We start from the raw sequence: 9,381 nt of genomic DNA, 5'->3' as shown, positions 1-9,381 counted from the left end.
TATTATTATTATTATTATTATTATTATTATTATTATTATTATTATTATTATTATTATTATTATTATTATTATTATTATTATAATAATTTGTATACTTTAACATAAATTTTCTTGTTAAGTTGTTTGATTTCCTTCACACATTTGATATGTAAGTTTGTTGATTCTTCCATCAAAATTTGTCAATTCTCCTTGAGAGTGATCCTATCAACTTCACACCCTAAATATCTTTTTTAAGTTGATTTTAATTTTTTTTTTTCGTATTTGTTATCGTTAGAATATAAACATATATAATTTTTAACTTTTTAATAATATTAAATAATTAATTTTATTAGTTTATTATTTAATATATTTATTATTAGATTTTGAATAACATATTTTTTAGTATAATATTCTAATTTAAAAGATGAAAAAATAGTAAATCTCTAATAAAAAATTATAATTAAAATTAAAAATCGCAAAAGTCAATCCAATCAAACTGCACAAATTGGTTTGATTTAGTTCGGATTTTTTCTTTCAAATTGAAACCACAGATTTTATATTTGTTTTAAATGTATTTTGAACAAAAAATCGAATTAAATTGTACTATAAATACCCTTATAACTTATCATTGTTATATTAATAAAATAAAAAAAATTGAAGGTATTGTGGTTCAATTTGGTTTAGATTAATTTTAAACATTCAAACCACAAACTGAATGAACCAGTCAATTTTTAGAAAAAAAAATCTCAAAAATTTAGATTTATTTTACTATATTATTTGAATCAGCTTTCGATTTTTTAAATCGATTCCGAACTGAACACCCCAAATTTGAGTTGTCCGTGTATAATTTGAGTTCTCCATCAAGAGACTTAATTTCTAATTTGTTTGATAAGATTTTCCTACAAATTTTCTCTTCTCTTCATTTTTGTTTCACATAAACACCATGACTATTTGTTTGATTCAAAACTTTCACCATTTCACTACAACTTAAGCCTGCTATATTAGAAATCTACAAGTGTAAAAAATCTTTAAATTTTTATTTGTTTTTGTGTTGATTAAGTATGAGCCCTTGATGATATATTGATTGTCTTGGCCTTAAATGATCATATATAATAATATATGCTCTTGTTTGAATGTGATTTTTTTTTTATATATAATTTCAATTATTTATTTGGTTTCATCTTGGTGTTTAGCAAAAAAATAATTTGTTGTGTATTTTTATCTTTGTAGTGAAACTTACACTTTGAGTTCTTTTCTATGTTGTTATCAAACATTGGTCTCTCCATCAACTTAATGTTAATAATGCATTGTTGGTATTCTTAGTATGTAGTCCCATTCTCCATTATAATGCATTCTTGGAATGCATAACTTTTTTTTAATTTATAAAACAGTCATTGTATTTATTTTTTCTTCCTATTTTATATTCTATAAGTATTTCTTGATAAGCTTATGCAAAACATGTGCATTGTCTATGAAACAAACTTGAAAATTCTTAAACGTCACTAGGCCTTTGGCCCAATTTAAATATAAATAAGGCGGTTTCTTTTTGCAGTCCAAGAATTTTCTTTTGCACCTCCACAAATATGAAAATTTCTACTTTACCTTTTTTTATGAAAAGTTACTTATGGATAATGTAGTCTAGAAGTAAATTTTTGCATGAAAAAAAATTTAGGTTGTATAATCCAAAATTTATTTTTGACTTTCAAATTACACAATTTGAAAGTTTTTTTTTTATTTAAATTGTGTAATCTAGAAGTCATTTATTGCATGGAATTTGTATCTGTATAAGCAAAGAGGGCCTAAATAGTATCTGGGACTAGTTGTACAATTGCTGACGTGTCGGTGATCTTCTTATACATCCCTTTGAATCTCTTTCTGCAAATGCTGATGCTCGGTTGGAATTGACCTGTAAAAGGTACTCCGACGAAATAAGTACTTTATGTAAAGAGTGTATATATGTAATTGAAAAAATCATCATTATACCTCCCAGAGGGTTTATTTATAGTGTTGACTACGGGCACTTGTTGTGATGGGCTGAACATCAGTTATTCACTGATATGCATCGTGATCCCTGATTTGTAGGGAATATATTGGTACATAAGTATGTTGGGATATTTGAAGAATATGTGTACCATCTTTCAATTAATCAGTATTTAGCTGAGTTGTCGAAGATGTTTCCTGCATATTTTGGAATATGATTGTAACTCATTAAGTGTTATTATAACTGTCATCAGTGTCATTTCTTGTGTATCTTGAAGTGTTCTTTGACTTGGTCGGTCGATCACCAGATCCGAGACTAGCTCGTTCGGTACCAACTAGGACAAAAATATTCAAATTATATAATTTGGAAGTTATTTTTTATTAAAAAAAAAATTGAACGATATAATTTTCTTTTTTGAGTCCATCACAACCACATAAATAAGGGTGACTGCAATGAAATGTGGGCCGTGACAGAAAGAAAGAAGAGAGTTTTATCTTTTAACCACCTCCATGGAGTAAACATGGAAACTGTGAGAGTGCAGAAAGAAATGTTCATAAATAAAGGTACTGTCCGTCTTTGTTTTGGGAGAATAATTTTTTGTTGGGTTCACTTTGGGCTTCTTTCGGCATCTTACACTGTGGCTTTTCCTCCAATGGGTCAGAATGAAAATAAAGGGATTGAAACGATTTTTAGTGTAATTGATTTCCCTTTTATTATGTCTTAAAATGGTGTAATTGTGGGTAGAATAATTCTTGTAATATAATTATCTTGTTTATTTTACTATGATTTTAATTATAAAATCAGTTTATAAGATGAAATTTATATTTATTCTTATATATTATAATGCTATAATATTTTTAATTAATATAGATATTTTAAGAAATTAGATACCATTTACAACTTAAAAATGAGATGTGATAAAGAGAGTTAATTGAATTTTGATATAAGTTACGGGCTTCTCTGTAATGTTCAAAGAATTCAAAGATCATGATTTTCTTTCTTTAAAGGCACTCACTTTTGCAACTGTCATTTCAAATTTTATTTTGTATAAAAGAACTTCATATTTAATGGAGAGCTAACAATTTCAAATTTTAAAACTTAAACTTTAAAGCAACATGAGAAAATTCAAAAAGAAAAAAAAATACAATGTGGGGAAAAGAAAATCAAAGGAACAAAGGAGTGAATGTGCACTTTGTAACAAAGTACTTCCTCTCTCCTGTTTCAAACTGTTTTTCATTTAAGATTTTGTATAAAGATTAAAACAAATTATAGAATATTCCTAATTTTTTTAAAAAGAGTAGTGTACTGTTTCAGCTCACTAAGAAAAAGACAAAAAGTCAGCAAGAAAAAATAATATACTCTTAATTTTTCAATACAATAATTTAGAAAATAAAATTATATTCTCAAACTACCACAAAAAAATTATTAAATATCAACTAATTAAAAACAAAAAATAAATAATTATTATATTGACTAAGTTAAATATTATTTTATAAATTGAAAAATTATTAATATTTAAAATAGTTTCTATTATTAATAAAAAATTATAAAAAAAATTAAATTAATATTTAATATTAGTTATTAAGATTTTGTCTACTAATTATTTTAGATTTTAAAGTAATAAGAAGTACTTTAAAGATTAATTTAGAAAATAGTTAAAATCTTAATAAATTTAAAAAATATTTTATAAATTTTATTAATAATAAAAATGAATTTAAATATCAATAATTTTTTAATTTATAAAATATCATCCAACTTAGTTAATATAATGAATAATTATTTTTTATTTCTAAATAAGTTCATTAAAAAAAATAGTGTTATTTATGAAATTTTAAATGTGTGTTAAGAGATGAAATAGAAAGAAAGAGTGAATATGAATGAAATGTGAAAATAAATGAGTTGTTTTGTTTTACTTTTAGTAGTGACTACTACCTTTTGTTTAGACCTACATCCAAACTTTGATTCTTGTCTTCCACATACTACTATATAGAAAATCTATATTTCTCCTATGTATGTATGCATTAATCACACCAACTTGTATCACTAGATCTGTTTCATTGCAATGCTAAAAGAGTAGTACATTTTGTTTTGACATGGTTACCTTTGAATCTAGTTAAATGCTGATTTATGAATCATATACTATTAGGTTAGTTTGTCTCATTCATGAAGGTCCTTGGAAGATCCATTAGAATATGTCCAACCCTAGATTATGTCGGCTTGTGACCTAAACTTATAGACATGCCAATATACGTCTGTTGTGCATGATCTCCTGGCCACAAAAACCCTGCAAAGATATATATATATATATATCTGGGTAGATTCATGCCTCAAAACTTTTTCATTTCTTTTTGTTCTTTTGCTCAATTTAATAATATCTAAGTACTTTTCTTTTAAATCAATTATGCATGTCGGTTCCTAATTCTGTACTTCATATATACGAATAGATATGGCAGGAGACAATGAAATCGAATGCAAAGGTGCCCATTGCTCACTGTTCTTCTGCTCTTCTAAATTCAGATCAATTATTTAAGCTAAAATAATGGTTTACCATACTCACAACGGTGACCGAGAATTAGAGTTCAAAGAAAGTTTTAAAATTAATTACGGGTGATAAGAATTAAGGTTCAAATCAAATCACTAATATTAGAGATGCCACATCATATAATATTATATAAATATAATATCATATAAGACAGTGAGTTCAAATCTTAATTTATAAACTGAATTTTTAAAATTGAGTTAGATTTCTATTTTAAGATAGGTATTGTTATTTAGAATTTATTCTAACGAGAGTTTGTTGGGTTTATTATATCATCTGTTGTCGGATCGTTATCGGACTACCCATAAAGATATATAATCTTATGCACAAGTTGATAAATCTCGACGTGAAAAAATGTAACAACATTTCATAATATATAAGTGCATTCAAATCTTACCTTATAAACTAATTTTATAAAATTGAGTTAGACTTAAAGTTTAATTCTTAATAATTACTATTTTAAAACATATAATAATTTTTTATATACACCATTGCAATTAAATAAAAATGTGTGGCTTTTTTCATCAACTTTTACATTACTTTTACTTAATCTTTTGGATCATAAGAAGTAAAATGAATTTTTCTTGACTGTCGAACTTAGTGTTCCGTGTAGTGATTTTTGAAAGTTAGAAAATAGTTTATGTAATGAATTATCTTAAAGTATATAAATGAAAGATAAATCTTATTTTATAAGTCAGTTACCTAAACTTAAATTTAATTTTTATTTATTTATTTATTTTGGACAAAACTTTGGTTTTAATCAATGTTGTAAAATTTGAACAAAAATCAAATGCTCTAAATTATAATATAGATTTCTTTCCATATATTCTTGAAATGATTTTGAGAGTTTTCCTATTAAAGATATAGAGGTTTCTATTTCAGTAAAAATATCTAAAAAAAACACTTATTCATTACTAAAATATCAATAATTCAAATTTAAAATTAGTTAAAATATATAATTTAAACTATATCCTGTAATTTGACGAAAATCCGATATCAATTAAATAGATCATCAAATTATAATATATGTTAAAAAATATTTTTAAAATTAACAATGTTAAATTAAATTTAAAATCAACTTTTTAAAATGATAGGTTAAGAATATCAACCTATTTGCATAAATTAATTTTTCTAACCTCCCAAAAGTTAACTAAATATGTGGGGATATCCATGCATGTGAGGGAGAGGGAGAGGGGAGGGAAACATAATTACACATGTATAAATATATATTGCAAAGTGATAATTATGTTGTTATAACAACCAAAACTATCCATCATCACTACACATTATGCAGCTATAATAACTACCAACACTACCCTACTAATAAGAGAAAGTAAAATAGTTTAACCCACTTCAATGAATAAAATTAAACTATACTTAATTATTAATTGTCTTCATATCTTCTACATTGTTTTCATAAAACAACTAACTCTTAATACATCTCCTCCATATTCTTTTTTTCTTCCTTTTTATATCTTAGTTATGATTTACTCTTCTTATGTCTTGCTGATGTATAAAAGCTATTATATATTAATATTAATATTTTTATTAAATAAAAAATAATGTTTTACATCATTTAGAAATTGAAGTTAAAAATTTAAATATAACTTTCTCTTTTTCTTTCTTTTCACGTAATTGTCATAAATTATTTCTATCAAATACAAATAGACTTTTTCTCAGTCTCCAAATCCACTTGAACAATAAAATTACCCATCCAAACAAGATATTAACCTTCCAACACAGTTTTTAAGAATAAAACTTAAAAGTAATTTCTTTAATTTGAAATACTTTAAATGTTAAAAAAAAGTATAAATGGTTCTCTAAAACTTTATTAACAACTTGATTATCAATTTTCATATGAAAATTGATAATCAATTAATAAATATATATATATATATATATAAACTTAGCTTTCTAAAATTACCACTCTTTTATCTGTGGATGGTGTTTTAATATTTGGATATTAGTGATGGTAATTGCATGCACATGCAAACAAATTGTTTGAGAGGTTGATATGTGATGATTGATGAGAAACATTATGGAACTTGGTCAGAGGCGTGCAAAAATCTCATTGGTTCATCACTTTATGCTACTATGCTACACTGTTCATATTCTGTTAGATTATATGTCATTCATTCTCACTCTTTTATGTATAAATTTCATATAAGGCTGCAAACCAACCCCTTTCAAAAAAGCTATAATTCATGTGTAAAAGATAAAGATATAGGATATCTTTTGGATGACTTTTATTATAAAAAAAATTAAGAAAAACATGATTTCAATTTTCTGATAAGTTGAAATTTAATTTGTATGTAAAAAATGGAGAAGTTATAGAAGAGAATTTTTATAAATTAATTTATATATAAATTAATATTAATTTTTTTATATATAATTCAGTCAAATGGTGCCTTTTTAATACCTAAATAATATAACTTTAAAGGAAGTGTGAATAAAAACGAATATATAACTACAGTTTATTATAATAATAATAATTCACTAAAAAAATGGTAGATTAATTATGGAAGATTTTGTCAGCTAGCTAATAGAAGGATGCAATTTGTGTTGGTCAAAATCAGGATAAGTGGATGTAAACACAAGTTGCGTGAGCTAATCCCTACGTTTGTCAAACGCTCAGTGAAAGTGAAAGGAAAAATAAAAAAGTAACTCAAGTTTTGCATCGGCTTGGTGGATACTAACACTACAAGAAAATCATCAAATAGAAACCAATTTTTAGAAACCAAAATAATTAGTTGCAATAGTAACTAAATTAGAGACCATTTTAGAAACTAAAACAAAAATTAGTTTTTATTATTGTTAAATAGTTTCTAAATTGGTATCTAATTAGCAACCAAGGTTTTAACTACCATTTATTTAGTTTCTAAATTTGGTCTCTAAAACCTTGGTTGCTAATTACATACCAATTTAGAAACTATTTAACAATAATAGAACCTAATTTAGAAACCAATTTTTGTTTTAGTTTCTAAAATGGTCTCTAATTTAGTTATTATTGCAACTAATTATTTTGGTCTCTAAAAATTGGTTTCTATTTCATGATTTTCTTGTAGTGTAATATTGTGTCAGTTTTTGTGTCGGCTTGGACGACTCAAAGTTATTAAGGTTTTGTGTCGAGTTGGCCAACGCAAATATTGTGTAAGATTTTTCGCAATAAACCCTTTCGAGTGTTCATTTTCCCCAAATCAGAAGAAACTAAACACGTCGTGCTCAGTTTCTCCCTTCTTCTCCACGTCGCTCCTTCTTCCACTTCACTCTGCACTCCACTCCACATCACGTTTTCTCCTCCATGTTCTGTTTCTCCCTTCCTCTCAGTGTCGCTCCCTCCGCTTTACTCCACACGCCACTCCCCGTCACGTGTTCTCCCCTCTCCACGACGCTCGAATGGATTTTCTCTCCTCTATGTGGCGCTCTGTTGGTGTTTCTCTTTAGTGGCTGACGTCATCCTTTTTTATTAGTTTCCTTGTTCTTCATTTGTTCCTTTCATTTTTTATTTCTTCATTTCTACAGTGTTTTAGAGGCATTTTATCTTCACATTTATGAGCTGGTTCGTTACTCTGCCTTCGCGGTCTCAATTCAGTCTTGCTAAGACTATAAGCTGTGAAAAGTAAGCTTGGTTTAAAATTAAATTCAATTTTCAGTTTTGATTTGCGTTTCGGATTTTCAATTTGGGACTACCCATGTTTATTATTGTTGGTTGCTTGATTTATCATTGTTGAATGCGCTAGTTTTGTTTATTATTATGGTGAACTTGAACTAAAAAGATGCAATCCATTTAATTAAGGTGTAAGTATTGGACCTTCTATTATTGGTTTGAATGAATGGAATGCTGTATTTGAAACAAATTGGTTATGTAGAATGGACCTCCTAATGCCTAAAATTGTTTTTTTTTTTTCACTTATGCATCAGTCAAGCCCACACAAACCTTAAGTTCATTTTTATTAATGGAGGAAGAGGACATCCACCCTCACATTTGAAGTTCTTCCTTCTAGTCTTCTCAAAATTAAAAGAAGACATAAAATAAAGATGAGGCCCAAGCCCAAAGCCCAAGCCCAAGCCCAAGAAGGCCAAAGCCCAAAGAGCCCAAGTCCATCCCATGAGGGGCAAGGCCAAGCTTTGAAATACTCTTGTATAATTTTAGGAGGTGTGGTTATTAAATAAAGGAGTGTGAAAATGTAAAATAAAGTCACATTACCCATGTGACTTAGGAGAGTGGTGTAGGTGTAGTTTTTGGGAGGTGTCATAGTAGAAAAAGGTCACACCTCCCATGTGACTTGTTTTTGGTGGGAATTTCAAATGAGTTTATTTGAAATTTCCCACCTATTTTTCAGCACCTTAGGCTATAAATAGAGGTGCTTCCTTTGTAAAATTCAGATTGGAATTAATATAAGAAAACTCTACTCAAATTTTGAGTGAACTTTGGAGAGCTTTGAGCCTTCTTCTCTAGTCTTATCTTGATGGATCAATCGAGTCCTCAAGTGGCGGCATCACTCTCATCTAGGAGCATTCCACACTTCTAGTGGCGAGATCATCCATCATCCTTCCATCTTCATGAGCATTTCTTCTCTCCTTCCTTTCTCCTCTTTCTATTGTTTGTGTTAGCTTGTGTTCTTGAGTTTTGGTTAGATGTTCTTGCTGTTTTTATGAGTTTTTGGTTCGGCAGTTTTATAATTCTGTCCATTCATCTTGTTCCTTTGCTTTGCTTGCTCATTTGTTTGGTTCAATTTGACTAAAATTGGTTCATCCAAATGAGTTTGGGATTTGGTACTAGTTTTTGGTGAGTTCTTGTCTTAGAACAAATGATCCAACTCTAAGAAAAGTGCCTCTATAATGTCCAACTCAAGGTGATTCCTAAGAAGGTCAAGAACCT

Source organism: Phaseolus vulgaris, chromosome 10, assembly GCF_051622355.1.
Source record: "Phaseolus vulgaris cultivar YP4 chromosome 10, ASM5162235v1, whole genome shotgun sequence".
In the NCBI taxonomy this organism is placed as follows: domain Eukaryota; kingdom Viridiplantae; phylum Streptophyta; class Magnoliopsida; order Fabales; family Fabaceae; genus Phaseolus; species Phaseolus vulgaris.
This window is presented reverse-complemented; position numbering follows the sequence as displayed.